The 17,212-nt window shown below is 46.4% G+C and overlaps 1 protein-coding gene across 6 annotated transcripts in view; it reads left to right on the top strand.

Moving 5' to 3' along the window:
• The first annotated feature begins 542 nt into the window (after positions 1 to 542).
• The window catches only part of LRRC8D (leucine rich repeat containing 8 VRAC subunit D), a 108,596-nt gene continuing 91,926 nt past the window's right edge, over positions 543 to 17,212 (top strand). The window contains exons 1-2 of one of the 6 annotated variants that reach the window (XM_053920018.1): positions 1,139 to 1,437; positions 2,172 to 2,286. The gene's annotated coding sequence lies outside the window, so the exon portion shown is untranslated. Of the gene's footprint in view, positions 651 to 1,137; positions 1,438 to 1,623; positions 1,845 to 2,002; positions 2,287 to 17,212 lie in introns of those variants that run through there. The other 5 variants (XM_053920020.1, XM_053920023.1, XM_053920017.1 and 2 more) reach the window with 5 other exon arrangements.

Here is a 17,212-nt window from a genome sequence, read left to right on the forward strand (position 1 = left end):
CGCCCGAGGAACAAGTGCTCACGATCCGAGGGTCAGTTCTAGCATCCCCTCCTCCCTGAAGCCTTCCTTTCCTGACACCCTAGAACACCACTCTGTTTGACGCCTCACTATACCTGAACCCACACCTTTCTGAGGACGTGTTAACATCTTGTGCACCATGCTTATGAAGAACATTTTAGGTGCTGAGTTGATTGAACACTTGCTGACAGGGAGAGAATTTGGAAGGAGAGGTGAGACTTCCCATTGTTCACAGAAACGGGGAGATTCGGGTAAAAGGCGATCTCGAAGTATTGGGCTGGAACCATTTGTCTTGTTAAAACCCAACAATTCCAAACACCCCTCCTGACTTCATTTCTTGACTCCTGCTCCTCCCCTACCAAGGAAAAGACTTCAAATATGCGTACTTTGATCTTACAACAAAAACAAGAAGGAAAACTGTCAGGTTGGAAAACACCTCTCAGCAGAGGTCATACTCTTCATCTGCCTCCTTCAGACGCAAGCCATTTTTGGCAAAAAGGAATGACGAAGAGAGAAGACTCGGATTCCAAGAAGAACTGATCCTCCAATACGTCTTTAGTAGCAGAGACAGAACGAACGAGGCTGGGAAGCTGTTCGTGCCAAGATAAAGTTGTGTGTGTCCCAAATCCTGGGTAAGTCCTTTCTCCTTAGTGTTGGAAGCCGCTTACATGACTTTACTCAAATTTCCCCCTATTTCATTGCATTTCTCCCCAAGTCTTAATCCTAGAGTTTTGGTCAACAGATAACGTACGAAAGGCGAACGTTCCGACCTCTTCTCGCTCCCCGCTGACGACAGCGGCTGTACGCACCACGTCCCGCCCAGGTGGGAGTTCCACAGTGTTTCGGCGACAAAGGTCAAGGCTGCGGCTCTTCCCCGCCCCTTGCACCTGCTCGGTGTCCCGCAGCCCCCGGCCGCCCGTCGCCGACCCCGGGCACCCCGACGCGCCCCACGCCCAGCCCCGGCCGGCCCGCCCGCGGGGCCGCGGAGGCGCCCAGACCCCGGCGGGCACGGCGGCGCCACCAGAAGCGAGCGCTCGCAATCACATGGAGGCCCGGGCCCGCCCCATTGGCTGCGGCCGAGCCAGTCGCGGAGCTCGCCGGCTGCGGTTGGTCCCGGAGCTGCAGCGCCTGCACGGACCCGGAGTCCATGTTACGCTTTGTCTAATTCCCCCCGTTACAGAGTCATGTGCTGCTGCTCCGGTCGCCGCCGCTGCCGCCGCCCGTGGTGCCCGGGCTCCTCCGCCGCGCTTCGAGGTGGCCGCCGCGGGCGGGGCCGCGGGAGCAGGGTCCAGGGCGCCGCGCGCCTTCGCCGCCCCGCTGCGTCCGGGTGCAGCCGCCGCCCGCCGCAGGTGATGCCGCCGCCTCCCGCCTCAGCCTAAGCCTCGGCTCGGCGGCCGAGCGCCCGGGGCTGCCCCCAAGGTGGGTGCGCACCTCTCCGGGCCGGAGCGCGCCCGCGCCACGCAGGCGTCCTTCCCCGCGAAGCCGCGGCCCGAGCGGAGGCTGCAGCCGCGAACTCCCGGCCAGGGGGCGGGAAGGGGCGTAGCGGACGGCAAGCGGGGCCGGGCTTTGCGCCTGCCGGCGACCCCTCGGGCCGGGAAGGCCGTTCTGCTTTGGGCCACCTGGGCGGCGGGCACCTGGGCCCCAGGCGGTGGGCCCTGCGGGAGGGGAGGCCGTGCCGCCCCCTCCGGCGCCCCCTCGCGCGCGCGCTCCCCGCTCTCGCCTCCCTCCTCCCAGTCGGGAGGGCGGGGAGACCAGGGTGCGGCCCCGCGGGTTCCTCCTGGAGGTGGGTGTTTGGTGTCTGGCCTTGCTGGCCGGGTGCCCAGAAGGTGAGCCCTTAACTTCTGCAGAAACATTTCCCGGTGGTCTCCTTCCCGCGCGGGGGAAGCTGGCCGGGAGGGGGAGGGCCGCGCCCCGCCCCCGGCGCCGGGAGGAGGGGACGGGGGCGTGCAGGTGCACCCAGCCGCCGCGGGCCATCTCCGGGTTGGGTACCGGTACAATCCGCTTCTAGCTTGTTTGGAAGCGTGGGCACTTGGGAGCGGGACTTGTGCTCGAATCTCGTTCAGGGGCTTGGAAAGGAGTAGGGTTGGGAATGGTTGCCCGGCGAACTGTCACCTTCGCGTACTGGAGGGTTGATAGGGGCCTTCCTCTTTCAGGGGTCCTTTATTTGGGGTATCTCTTACGGATGAAGAAATAAGGTTTTGGTTTCTTAAAAAAAAAAACCTGCCACAGTGAAGAAAAGCTGCTACAGGTCGAGGGGAGGACAGAGAGGTAGGTCCCTGTTGGAGAGGGGATGTGGGATGTGGGGTCCCACCTGGCACACAGTTGGGGTGTGTGGCCGAAGGTGGGAAGGTAGGGTTTTCGGAAAGAAAAAGCACAAAGGGGAGAGAGGCGGTCACGCAGGAGGTAAGCAAAGAGCTGGGGAATAGGTGTTGGGGAGTCCTAGCCGTCGGTGGGGTCCACTCGAACCACTTGGGTTCATTCATGGCTCCTTCAGCTTTGCAGATTTTTTTCCTTTTCTCCTTGACTTTGAAAAATACTTCTTGTTGGGCAAAAAAAGCTATTAGGACATATTTTGAACGAGATACAGTAGTAAAGAGATAGCTAATCTCTGGAAACTTCCCATAGCCCCTTTAACAATAACATTCCATTCAGGCAGCGTATACTGACCACCTATTACGTGTTCAGTGCTGGGCGTCGGAAGAGTCTGGCCCCGGTTGGGAATTCCTGTCCGCGGTAATGGTGAGCGCTGTTTACCTCATAAACAACCAAAGGGCACTTCCAGGAGCCAAGAATGACAGTGATTCAGACTTTCCCTGCCAAAGCTGCTGGGGCCTCTGCTTCTTACAGACCCGTGGGAGAATTCTGGACCATAACCAGTCCATGGGGTCTTCGTAAAGCATTTGTTTATAGTTTATAAATTCTGACTGAACACCTACCCGTCAGCTAGGACAGAATGAGAGTTGTTGCCTCTCCTGTTCTCAACATTAAACATTCAAGAGCAATATGGGAAAGATCCTGAGATGAAAATCAGGCAGTTAAAATACGAATTTGGCGAAGTTGATTTGGAGTGTTTGGTTTCTCTAGGTTATTTAGGGTCCTCCCATAAAATGATTAGGTAGTCCATGAAGCTAGGGGGGGAATTCAAAATCTTGAATTGGCATGATTTATTTATATATTTGAACATTTTGTCTTCGATTTGTCTGCCTTGCATCGAAGTGTATGTGTGTGTACTTTGTTGATTAAAACTTAACACTGCAGAAGGTGGGAGAGGAAGCTGTCCTTAGGTGACCCTGTCCCCCAATGTGTCCCATTACAATGTTGAGTAGTGCGTGATGAAACATGAAGTATTGAGCCATAGTTGTTTCTTTTTATCCCTGCCCAGGTTTACAGAATTAAAAAAGAATCCCACCTTGGTCAGAACTTGGCCTTTTTTCTTAACTTTGATATTGTGCAGTGCTTTTTGATTCATTTTAGAAAATTTTGATGTGTTTGTTAATAGTAACTTGTTTTGGTAGCTCTATTTTGGAGATTATACTTGGTTAAGTCTCAATACTGTAGGTAAATTGGGACTGGCTATGAAAAAGTAAAGTTTTATCAAAACTGTCTACTCATGATGGCATGTTCTTAAAATGGTGTTTGGTAAGGGATTTCACATATTTTTTCATCTTTAATTGGAGCTGCTGTTTGATATTCTAAGAAATAACTGTCAATATTTCTTGAGTACCAGCAGTAAGCAGAGAATCGGAGTGGGTGCTGTGAGGATTTAAAAAGGAAGGAGAGGATTCTCAAACAGGGGTGGTAAGACAGGTGCACCGCGAGGGAACAATTGCATTTGTCCAGGAGGTCAAAGAATACTGAAGTGGCAGTGGTGTTTGGAGCCAGATAGAATTGCTGTGTGTGTTGGAGAAGCAGGCAGGAACACACATTGGGGAAGCTTTGAGGTCTTCATAGGTCAAACATAGTAAATAGGTTTGCCTGGCTGGAGCAGAGAATGAGACTGATGAAGGAAGGTAGAGAGAATCTAGTTAGTGGAAAACTTGAACCACAAGACAGTGGTGTTAATCATTTGCCTCGAGAAGAGTGGTTCTCAGCAGGGTGTGGTTTTGCCTCCCAGCAGACATTTGGTGATGTCTGAAGACATTTTTGCTCGTCAGAGCCGGAGGCAGGTGCTACTGACATCTAGTGGGTAGAGGCCCGGAATCCTGGTAAACATCTCGCAATGTCCAGCTTATTGCCCCACAAAGAATTCTGTCTAAAAGGCCAGTAGCTCCAGGGTGGAGAAACCCTGCTCAAGTCAGTGCACATGGAGGCCGCTGTGAAGTAAAGTTACGTCTCAGAACAGGCCTTGAAAGAAGATGGTTCTTGACATGTGGCGAAAGACATTGAGGTTAGGAAGCCCGTCTAGGAGACTTTTGCTGTGCTCAGGCCCGAGGTGATTAGGATCTAGGCAAATCCTAACAAGAAGAGGGCGTTTGTGAGATCGTAGCAAATGAGCTGGCAGGGCAGTATCATATTGGGCAAATGGGGAACTGGAATTTTAGAGAGGTCCTAGTCTAGCTTGAGTACGTTTTTACACTTGCTAGGCAGCCTCTCTTTAAACTCCCAAAGAACAGGGAATTCTGTTAAATGTTGTTCTCACTTAATATCTTCAATGGGTTCTGCAACTTTAAGTGAGATGATAATACGATGAAGATTGTTTTTACCATAGGCTAATGGATATACACAAGACTTTTAAGTTCCTACAGCGTCTCATCAGTGTAACAATGAAACAGTGTTGAATAAAACAATGTCATTCGAGGAAGGCATGCCATTGTGTCTTTGGAACGTGTGTATGGTGGTGATTGGAGCTGAAGACTGCCTCCTTCAAAGTTCATTCCATTGATTCTGTTCCTCTGGAACTACCCACTTCCACAGCACAGCCCTTCCAGTGCACAAAAACAGTATGATGTCTCCACCCAATGGACTTTCCTTGGTGCAAAATACTCCCAGCTCTTTTCACAGTCCTGCATGGGACGAGGCTTCTAGGTGTCTTCTCAGTCTGTCAGCATCTCATGGAGAGTAGGGGGTGTCTGGAAGTGAGTCATTGAATAATTGAGATGTGATCTGGTCAGCCACCAGCACAGTAGGACAGCTCTGTTCCTGACACCAAAGCATAAGCATCTACTTACTACAGCTTAAGCTCACAATAGTGCCTTTAAAAAAAAAATAAAAAGCAGTGTGTAGCACAGACTCATGCATACATTCTGGATAGTCAAAACTCCCAGATATTTGTTGTATGAGTCGCTCCGTCCTATTTTCATTGGGCGCATTTGTGTGTGTGAGGAGCTGAGTGGAAGTCTTGGTTTGTTTTGGTCCCTGATCAGTGCTGTCCTGTTTATTTTGGTTCCTTCCTCAGACCTTTTGAGATTTTAAGGTTTTGATTCTATTTTCTAATCATATGAGAAAGGAGCAGAAGATGACTTCGCCCAAAGCTTGGTTGTCACTAGTATTAATACTACATGAAACCTAGTAGTTGGTCACTGCTGCTCCTATTTGAGAGCTGGGGTGCGGAGTGATAGAAGTGAATTCCAGGGTGAAGTGAATTCCTTAGTTTAGGGGCTTCTGACAAATCTGTGTTCGTGGCCAAGCTACATCGCTTTCAGTTCTTGCTAATATGTGTGTACCTGAGACACGCTTCTGAAATGATTTGAGTCTGTTGCAAGCTTCAGAAATCTGTACTCCATCCTTTGGGGTCTTTTAATTCTCTTAAGACATCTAGCAGAGAACTTTTAATGTTCTGTGCAAACCTGCAAAGCTTGTGGGATCAGAGTTGCTCTTGAAATTTGTGAACAGGGAAACAGGATACTGGCACTGGCAAAAACCACACAGAAATCGGGTTCCCACTCAGGCTAAGATTTTTTTTTTCCTTTTAGATGGTCTGCCGAAAATACTTAATTAATGACATCTTTACATTTGGAGAAGGACAGAGGATTGGGGTATAGAAACAAGTAATTTTCCCAGAAAAAGGCGTTAGCTTGTCATTGGTGTAATTTCTTATCAGATTTCACTGAGAAGACATTAGGAAATTACCATTCTCAGATGTCTTTTTAAGCAGGCAGGTCAGATGTCCTAGATGACTCAGTGCCAAGTTCTCCAAATGTTCTAGATTTCTCCAACAAACTAGATTTAAATAAACTACTTGGTTCAGGTGGCAGCCGTCCAGCAGTGTTGAGAGAGCTAGACCAGAATTCCAGGTCTCAGCGCTGACACGTACCAACTCTCTGTGAGGGATGTTTGTCAAGTCCCGATCCCTTGCTGGCGTGCTGTGTTGTCTGTCGGCCTGCTCTCACTGCTGTGCGGGTCCACGCACGAAACCTGTCTACATCCTCTGGCAAAGAAGGATGTTACTATGAGAAGAAGGGGTGTTAGTGAACATACGAGAATTTTTGAGGGAGAAAATACTTGAAAGCCTTTAGCTATTGTTTTTTTATACTTTCCAAGGTTGTATCAGAGTTGAAGTCACCTTGGGATTAAGGATGCAGTGTGTCATTTTGAATGGAAGATAGAATTGTATAGATGGCTGGGATCGAATCGACACTTGACGTTTATAGATGAGAAAACCAAGGCACAGGGAGGCGATGTGATTAGCTGCAGCTTACAGGTGTGGTGACAGAGCAAGCATTTGACTCCATCGTCCTTAAAGGCCACAAATAAAGATTTCTAAGGATAAAGATTTCCCTTCTGCTTAGAGGTGTGTAAACAGCGAGGTCCCTCGGGTCTTATTTATATAATTGCTCCAAAAGAAGGAGCCCACAGTGGAATTTCTAAGTGTACAGATGACAGTAAGCTCTTGTGAACTATGAAATATCCAGCCAGTGGGGAATTGCTCCAGGGAAACCGTAATGGGACGTGTTAGTCATCAGAAGATTTGCAGGTGAGTTTCCTTGTGTGGGGGCAAATACGCGGTCAGGTGTTGAGGCGGAAATTACGGAACTGTCATAAGCTGGTGTTTTGGTGGGAGACCCCAGGAAAAGGCTTCAAAAATACTTTCACAGTGTTGTCCCACTTGCAGTCACAAAGGACAGGGAATGATAAGCTTCATCAAAAAGATTTTGGAAACACAGTCTTAATTGAGTTTCCACTGTGCTTTGTTTGAAGCATGGGCACCTGGCTTCGGGAGAGAAGGCCAGACCTGGACTGGCCAGTGGAATGGCACCTAGGCAGTGTGGACATTCCCAGTAGCATACAGTGTCCACAACCCATTCCAGGAGGCTTGATGAGAACACGGCCGTGCCGGTTTGTTTTTCCGATAAAAATACTAGATTTTCTAGCACCTGAAGAGAAGACAGCTGGGAGGAGATGTTATCGAGCTCGTGAAACCACTAGGGTAGCGGCAGAGGAAGTCTGCATTACTTGCCTAATCCCAGCAAACCTGAATGTCGTATTTCAGTTGCCTGCTTGTCCATACACGCTGTTCTCCACTGATTCCCTGGTGTCCCACATATGGTTGGTCCTCCATGTTTGTCACCTGAAGGAATGAAGAGGTATACCTTAAAGCTTTATAAGGCAAATTCAGGATGAATGCAAAAAAAAAAATTGTACCAGTTTTTCTTAACCCTGACTGGCATCAGAATCAGTCTGGGGGATACATAGTTTCCACCTGCAGTGGGGAATCCTCGCGAGTGGAGGGCCAATCTAAGTCACAGGTGAGTTTTGGATTGAGCAGATGGCCGGCACCCCTACCCTCTGTGTTGTTCAAGGATCAGCTGTACTTTAAAGTTACACGAGCCCAGCCCCATACCTATTGAATGCCTGGGAGTGGAGTTTCAGTTTGAGAAGAACCCTTCCCACCCCCAAGTGATTCTAATGTGCAGCCAGAACCGAGAACTACCATCTTACATAGCTGTACGCAAAGGCTGGGTACTGACTGAAGACACGATCAGGAAGGCTTTGAAACATTTGTGGCTGTCAAGCCCACAGTTGGTTATCAAGACAAACAAGGAGCTTTGAAGATACATCTGCATCCTTGGAAGGGGATGGCCACGATAGAAGATGCTCCTTGGTGTGGCCTGTGGTGCCTCCATGAGACGCTGCGCCCTGGACCGGATGGATGGCAGGGTGGGGCCAGCTCGCAGTTTGTTCCTGAGCAGTTGCTTCCAGGGTGGTGGGTCCATGAGGGCAGCTGCACCGGACTCTGCAAAACTAGGAATCAAGACAATATAGCAAGCTTTTCAGGTTTAACTTTAGTGCTAAGTTTACTCAGTTTAAGTAGTCTTTAAAAAAAAAAAACAACTTGGGGGGTTCTTCTTTCTTTGAGGGGTTAATTTTTTTTAATGCTTTTTGGTGTCATTCCATCAGTCACCTAAAACCTGGCAGTTTTATGACAGTCTTCCTTTGAAGGCTGACTGGTCCACGGAATCAGAAGTCTGGGCGCTGCTCCTGCGCCGGGGGTTTCAGGATGTCTGCGTCCTCCTCTTGACGACTGCTCTTGGGGAAGGCTCTCAGACCCCATTGTTAGATTCCATTGTGAATGTTTCATCTCTTAAAAATGGTTTTACTTTCCTCCTCTGCTTTCTGGTAATAGTTAGGAACATTGTCAGAGGAGGCTTCAGTTCCCCGGCAACCCATAAATCCCGTTGCTAAATCTCAGCATCGACAGATCACCGACACTGCAATGAATTCTGCAGAGCTGGGCGAAGAAGGAAAGCGGAGAACCGCGCTCCTCTCTGAAGGACCACCAGAAAGCCGCCTCTCCAGGTCTCACACAGAAGGATGGGGCAGATTCCTGCCCATCACCTGGGGTGTGAAAGCCCTCAGTCAGAATTCTCTCACTGATTGTTCTCATCCCAGTTCTAAACCTCTGAGTATTGAGATTCTTTGGAAACCAGCCCCTGTGAGGCATTCAGTGGCACCCTACTGAATAAGCTTTAAAATCAGTTTGTCATCAGATGTAACTAGTTTGTTTCTAAACTTAACTGGCCAAGAAGTAATTTGAACAATTACGGAATACACCAAGTTAATAATAATAAACTACTAGGCATTTACTTATTATCTAAATGTATGCCTTAGACTTTACATACATTCTCACTTAATCCTCAGTACAATCCCGAGTGGAAGGTGGATTTACTCTTACTCACAGATGAGGTTACTGGGGCTTGAGAGGTTATGTGATTTGCAAAAACAACAAAAAAACAGAAGTGGTGGAGGTGGGACTTGAAACTAGTTTGTTTCAGTTATCTATTGTGCTCTTCTTATTTTTCTTAGATTCCTTTGTATTCATTTTATAATACCTATTAGTATTTTTGTAAAAAAGGAGCAAAATGGAGGATCGGAGTTTGAGGTGTACAGGGACCTCACATCTCGTGTGGTTTGTGCTCCTTGGTTAGGGATCAGGTCTGAAACAGGAAGGCTGCTGGGAAGAGCAGAGCTGTGGCGTCGGCACCCGAGTGCTCAAGCTTCCAGGCTTGTGTTCCGTCAGCACACACTGGTTTTAGGAAGTACCAGCCCCATTGGTAAAGCCAGTTGAGTGGAACGTCACCCTAGAATTGAGAGGATAATTTAAAATCATTTGTTACAGTGCTTTCTTTAGCTCTATCACCTTTTACCGCCAACTGGTGGTAGAATGCCAGTAGTACACAGTAAGTACCCTCCCCCTAATTAGGTCTGACCCTACGATAACTAGTGTCCATAAACATGTAAAGATGTAGATCCTTTTTGTTAGGGGTTATGTCCAAATGCTTGCTGAATAAACGCTCTGCCAAATACGTGCATTCAGAACAAATCATTCATGTCGTCTAAGTAAAGAATGAAGTAATAAATGCCCATATATCTATACCATGCATTTATAGCCTGCTTTATTCATAGATGTATCATACTCAACTGTAATCATTTCTGTGGAGTGAACTCGTTGTTACAGTTTCTCTGTAAGGGTTTTATGTTGCATACTAACATTCAGCCAGTAAGAAAGCTCGGGTTGGGAGCAGTGTTCCACAGCTTGCACAAACGCACCCTCTTTCTTTGCACACAGGTAGAGAGAGACCCTTTCCTCTCCTTAACTGAGTTCTTTCTAAATATTTTTTGTTAGGAAACTTTTTTTTTGTTTAGTTCTAAGTTGTTTTCCTTATAAATTATTTGTACCTGGAAAATTCTGACCAAGAGAAACTTTATAATTACATTTGTAATTTTTGTACTAACCCGTGACAGAGAAAGTTAGAGTTGGCTATTAGTTAATGTCCCTCAGGGTCACAGGCAAGTAAGTACCAAACACTGCCGGAAGTGGGCCTCAGATAAGATGATTTATGGCAGCTAGTACTCAGCCTCAGGGTAGAATAATGGGGGGTGGGGGAGGTAGACCTGTGCTGAACTTGAAAGAGCAGGTCCTGTCTAAAGGGGGCCTGTGTAGCAGATCTATTCAGCAGCCAATTGTTCCCATATGGGAATGTGAGCCAGTCTTACCAGATCTTCTGGTTTTGTACTGTAAGCCAGAAATCTGGATTATGACATAAAAATCTCCTGATTTTAAAAGATTGGATAACTCAACACTTTAAATCCTTCCTGCAGACCAAACAAAATAGCTTTATGGAGCAGATACAGCCTGTGGGCTTTGGCTCTTCGGGGTAGGGTAGATAGGCCTTTAGGCCCAGGTAAAAGGAAGCATAGCATTTGAATAAAAGCATAATACAATCTTCTAAATCAGTTTAAATTGAGACAAGTGAGAACTTGATTTCTTTGTTTTATGGGCCCCCCCCCCCCATACCTCACTTAAACTGAAAGCCCCACACTTGTAATGGTAACGATTTCTGCCCTTTACATTTGGTATGTTATATGTGGAGGGGATGCAATTGAAGGGGTTCTCCTGCCTGAGGAGTAATAGACTCCAGGAAAAATACGTAGAGTATGGGAAGGAGGCCTCTAGCAGAAGATGATGCAAGCGTAGGGAGCAGGTGGGCCCAGTGGTGGAGAATGACGGGTAAGTGCCACCTGGACAGGAAGGAGATCACTTACTCTAGAAGCTAAGGGAGGAGGAAGATTTATTTATATCTTCAAGTCGATTTGAGGGTAATGGGGAAGAGAGGGAGAACAAAGAGTTGTTACACAGGGAAAATTGTGACCCCGATAAATATTTAAAATAGTGCAGAATCTGTGTGGGTTGCCAGAGCCCTGTTTTTTTGCCATTCTTAGTGTGCGCATGTTGATTTGTGTTGAGGCTTCTACAAAAGCAGAATTGGAATGAAAAGGAAGGGAAAGTGCCTGTGTCAGAAAGGAGAATACAGAGGAAGGAAAAGAAGAGGGGCACTGCGGAACAGCTGATTATCAAAGTGATCCAAGAAAGTGGGAAAATGTTCTCATTGTAGAAAATTGGCCAACACTCATCCTATCCCCCGCCCCCCCGCCCCCGCAACCACCACATGGGGGGGGCTGCCGAGAATCTCATTCCCAACGACCACACTGCCTGCGAGAGTGTGCACGGCAGCGCGCAGCGCTCAGATGGGTCTGGACGCCAGCTTGTGGAGGCCTGGTGTGCTCGGTGCCACTTGGAGCAGCCCCCACAGTCCCTTTGTGTGCCCGTGGTGGCAGCGTGTGGCATCTGTCCTGCCAGGCCTCACTGCTTGGAGAACACTGCAGGCTGAGTTTCAGCGCCTCTCCCTGGCTCGGTGCCCCCGTGCAGGGCGCGACCTCACAACCTGCATCGTGACCCTGCCAGTGCTCCTGTCTTCAGTTTTCTCCGCTCTTCTGGGGGAAGTCCTTCCATCGCTTACCTACGATTGGTTGTACGCACCCTCTCTGAGAAAGAAAAGTGATATCTTACCAGATCTCTATGCCTAATTGAGTCTAGACTCCTAGCCCAAGGGGGGATTTTTAAAAGCATTTTTCTCTTAATCATCCCAAGTATAGCACATTGTTCCTGCACTTTCAGCATTTTCTGAGGAAGAACCTTTTGATTCATCAGCAGGTTTTATTCCAGGCCTTCGGACTCTCGTGTCTGTGTGATTTGAACCCTTTCTCAGCTGATGGAACTACATTTTTAACACTTCGGTTGCTTTCAGAATAAAAAATGCATTTAGAAATGGGCCCCCGCATTAGTTAGTTTAATGCAATGAGGGTCTTTGTTTTTTCTCATTACGGAATCTGGTTTGTGGTTCTGAGCGAATGGGCACTCCTTTGCTTGCACTGTTGCTGGGAAGAAGGAAAATTCTTCAAATTCCACTGTTTTTTCTTCTAGGGACTCTAGTCCACAGATGGAAATCCTGGAAGATCCTATCAGGAAGTGAAACTTGTAAATAATCTTTGTGCTGGTTTGGGGCATCATGGATTAACCAATAGTACAAGAAGTCATCTTTAACCTTCTTATAAAGTACACTTTAAAAAGAGCTCACATAGAGACTAATCTGTTCTGGAAATAATAATAGGAAACACGTGTGTGGTACTCACGCGTGCCTGGCACTGTTGGGGGCACTTTACATGTATTAGCTCATTCACTCCTCACAGCAGCCCATTTTGTAGCAGAGGACACCAAGGCTCAGTTCCCTGGCGCGGCTGCTGCGCTCCCTTCCCCCAGCCCCCATCACCAGGAGCAGGCAGGGAACCCAAGGCCACATAAATGAAAGTGGCAGAGTTGTGAGTTGAACCAAAGCAGTCGTGGCCTCACGATCTGGGCTTTTCAGCACTGGTTTCTTGCCTCTTACACTCTCTCATACAGGGATCACAGTTTGCTTCAGAAATGTCATCTGCTTTCCACATCACCTCAGCTTTAAACTCAGGATGAGGGTTTGCTTTTTAAAAAAGGAAGAAAATTACACTCCTTTCCTAATACTTCCTCCCCAAACCAAATGAATAAATAAAATTGTCGGGAAAATTTCCGTCCAGGAACAGAAAGCTAATGCATCTTTCTGGAGCGCCAGACTAACACACTGGACTGAGAATTCCAAGGAGTGCAGCTGGGGTCTTGCTGCTGTGACAGCCTTCCCTCTTGGCACCAGAATTGTTTTTAAGAGCACAAAAATTATTTCACCTTTACCTTTATAGCTCGTGGATTTGCTGAGGTGCTCAGAATATTTTAAAAATTGCTTTCCACAATTAATATAGGGCTGTGGGTGGGACCAGGGATTTGAAGCTTCAGAGGACTTGAACTCCGAAGGTCCTGGCACTTTCTTCTGCTGTGACCTTGGATTTCTCAAGACTTGGGTTTCATCCCCTGCAAATGGTGGAGATTATAATAAAGGCAGCGTGAGTGGTTTGACGAGGGTAAGGAACTATTCTACATGACTATTTCATTAACAACAGTAGCCATGTGTGTTAGGCAGTGAGTGGACCAGCGAGTCCTGTGGGAATCTCGAAGTCACTTTCTGTGGGTGGGTGGTGAGGTGGGTGCTTGGGAGGAGCGGGGGAAGGTTTGCATTGACCTGAGCTTCTTTCCTTTCTTGTTCTCTTCTTACCTGTATGATAGTGTGGGTGTTGACTCAGTTTCTGGCCCACACTCCTTTTCCTTGGTTTTTTTTCCCCCTCCCACTTTGGGCTCGCCTCCAGTTTGCCTACAAAGTGCTGTTTGTTGTAAGGGTGAAGCAGGCGATTCTCCGGGCAGCGACACTGTGGCTGTAGGCAGTTACTGTAGTTGAAAGCAAAAAGCCAAGCTGGAGTAGGAGGGGCCCTGACCTAGCCTGTTCCTTGGGGTTTTGTGCATCGATTTTTGAAGGAGAGAAAAGGGGAATAAGAGATGACTTTTCAATAGAAATAATATTAAATGCCCTTAATAACAAAATCGGGTAAAGAGAGAGGGCTTTAAGAAATCACTGCTGATTACTTTGAAAGCAAATGATTTTTGAGCCCTTAACTAAGTCTGCAATGCATTCTAGTAGCATAGGAAACAAAAGTTAATAAGAAGTCATAACAGCTGCGTTTCGGGGGCATGTTTGGTGGTCTGCGTTGGGCCAGACACTTGTGTCTTCATACCGGTCATCAAGGTAGGTTTAATTTTTTTGATCCCATTTCAAAGATTAAAAAATTGTGGCTCAATATGTTCCAATAACCTCCTAAGGGTTACAGTGCTAGTAACTGGGAAGACTAAATTTTGAACCCAGCCCTGTCTTGCGTGCACAATGTGAAAGGTGTGAGATATACACCCTGCTTTCAGAGGGAGAAGAGCACACACACAGCTTGGCGTGATTCAGAGCAGGGTCCAGTGTATGCTGTAATTCCTGCACAAGCTAAACTTTTTGGACATTTGCTCAAAAGAAGGGAAGATTGATTGTGACTGGGAAGACCAGAGAAGATTTTACAAAGAAAAATAACCTTAGCAAGCAAGGCCTTGAAGGATGAGAAAGATGGCGGCCAGTAGGGAACAGTGAGAGCATTAGGGCAGGAAAGTATGGAGACTAAGAGACCTTTGCATAGTGTTCGGGGACCTGCTGTGACAGAGTGAGGGATGTGGGAAGGAACAGGGCAGAAAAGGAGTTTGGGACAGATTACAGAGGGCCTTGCCTTTGAAGGTTATCCCATTGAAAGTTCCTGAGAAGGGAAGTCATTTGCTCTTGTCTCTGACAGTAAACCTGGTGGTGGTCCAGCAGGGAGTAAATGTCTGTAGCGAAGATTCCTCCTCATCCGAACTGCACTTCAGGGTTGCCTGGGGCTAAATGGACAGTGATTTCCTTGGGGTCTCTCTGGGGTGGGGTGTGAGAAACTGTGAAACTGTTTAAAAAGTCCTGCAGGTAATTCTGATTTAAGGGCATAAGCTGTAGGGCCTTGGGGCAAAGGGTCTGGGCCCAGGCTAATTTGGGTTTACCGTTGTGTGGACGATTTTTAAATCATGGGAGGAGGCCAGTGATCAAACCTTGGGGAAGTTGAATTTAGGTTTTATGGTTTGCTTTTTAGTCTCTATAAATATTAATAATAATCTCAAAGCATTGCCATTTTCACATATATTTTCCCATTCATTAATCTACAATGGAGCATGGTTCTCATTTTTATGCCTTTGTGCTAAATTTCTTTTTTTGTTGTTTATTTAGAAGGAAGTGGAATATGTGGGATTCCCTTGGTGACTTTATCTCTTAGAGCCTGAGCTCTGGCTTCCGAGGCCTGGGGCACGGTGGCTGCCAGGCGGAAATGTCGACTTAGGAGTTGCATGAAGTGATGCTCACTTGTACTTTCCTGGGACCCAGCCTGAGTTTAGGCCATTTCTTGAGTTCTAAATCAACTACTGACATCGTAAATATAATGTTTTTCTGGGAAGACAAACAGTTCTACCAGGGGGAAGCGATTTCTCAACATTAAAGAATTTAAAAATTATAATTTATGCTTAAAAAAATGTTAGTCCAAGTTTGAGCTCTCCTCTCTTCCTTCTCTGCTGCTCTTTATCTTGCCGTGTGTTCGCAAACCATTCTCACGACCTTCTGCCTGTGTGGCATGTTTGTAGTGGGGCCGGGTTATGCACACCCCATTGCCATTTTCATCTGACCTCTGAGTTCAGCCTGAGCCCCTTCGTTTCTTTGGGTTTTGCTAACAAAGCGTTCTTGTTGAAGGAAGTACTATTTCCCATGGAACTTTATTGATGATGTGTGGAATAGAGGGTCGTACTTTTTGAAGTTGAGACCTAATATCCTAAAAGTGTTAAACATATCCAAGGAAGCTGTTGTTTCCTTTACTCGGTTATTGATATTTCAGGTCTAGAAGAGGTTACTACCCATTGGGCATCTAGTCCCTCCCTGGAAATTAAAGGGGACACAAAAGTGAAACTGAATTCTTATTTTTCCTCACCTCTGTTAATTGAGGTAAGTCAGTTGGCTCTCCCTCACTTGCCTTTTCACACCCCCCAAATTAATGTTTTGTGCAAATTTGATTATAACAGTGTGAATAGTTTCTAAGTTAACTTCTGAATACAGATCGAATACCGTTCCTTGTGGTTCTTTTGTTCACATACTAGTAGATATATCCAGTATTTTTCTTTTGAGTCTACTGACTGCTGAGTGGTTCTTGTAGCCACATACATTTAGTTGATTTAACTATCCCGACTTCATGGGAAACTGTATCACATGCTTCAGCAAGATCAAAGTGCATGGGGTCGCAGTGCATTCCCTTCAGTTGTGTTGTAACCAGACAGTCCTGGAGCCTCGAAGTCCAGAATTCTGGTCAAGGTGAGGAAGCAGCCCTTTTTGTCTTGGCTTTTCTAGTCTGCACATATCTTTTCCTTTCTTTTCAGTACTCATCTGTTAAGCAACATGTAGCAGGCTGTGCATCTCTGACTCCCTACAACCACTAGTTGCATTTTTGTTGTAAAAAGAAAAGCCCCTGAGTCTCTTTGCTCCATCTGCCTTGTCCGTGGGCCTATTCCCCAGGAACTTGTATACTGGAGAAAGCAAACCCAATCCAGTGGTGGCATAATGGAAGTAAAGGGGGTTGGTTAAAAGTACACTCTTTTGGGCAGCTAGGCTGCCCAAATTCAGATACTTTCTAGCAGCGTTACTTTGGGCAAATGATTTCCTATCTCTGTATCTTTTTCCTGATTTGTGATATGGAGGAAATGGTAATTTCTACCTTGCGGGGCTGTCATCAGGAATAATGGTGTCAATACACGTAAAGTGGTTGAAATTTGTTTGACTACATTTAGTTTAAAAATTGATAAATATGATTGGGGTAATCACACTATAAGGTATAAAAATGTCAAATCACTATATTGTACATTTGAAAGTAATGTAACCAACATAAGATTGTATACCAATTATACTTAAAAAAATAAATTTTAAAAATAAAAAATTGCCTTGGCTGGGTAGCTTAGTGGGTTAGAGACGTGTCCTAATATGCCAAGGCTACAGGTTCGATCCTTGGTCAGGGCACATACGAGAATCAACCAATGAAGGCATGCGTGCATATGTGGGGCAACAAGTCGATGTTTCTCTCTCCCTCTCTCTCCCCTCACTCCCTTCTTCTCAAATCCATAAATTAAAAAATAAATAAAAATTGATGAATCATCTTTCAAAAGTTTATAATAATGTTTCTGAATTTTCCAGACACTTTGTGTTTCTTCCATGCTATTTCCCTTAGCCCTTCTACTGCAGGCAAATGAAAAATCACATCCAATTTTTTTCTACCTTAAATTATTCATAAGTTGCTTTTCTTCATTAAGATTCTATTATAGTAGATAATTGAGGATTGATACATGCAATTGACAGTGATGTGTGACTTATTCTCTCTCAACTCATATTTTGCTACTTTCACATGTATA

This window comes from Desmodus rotundus, chromosome 3 (assembly GCF_022682495.2).
Source record: "Desmodus rotundus isolate HL8 chromosome 3, HLdesRot8A.1, whole genome shotgun sequence".
NCBI classification, from domain to species: Eukaryota; Metazoa; Chordata; class Mammalia; order Chiroptera; family Phyllostomidae; genus Desmodus; species Desmodus rotundus.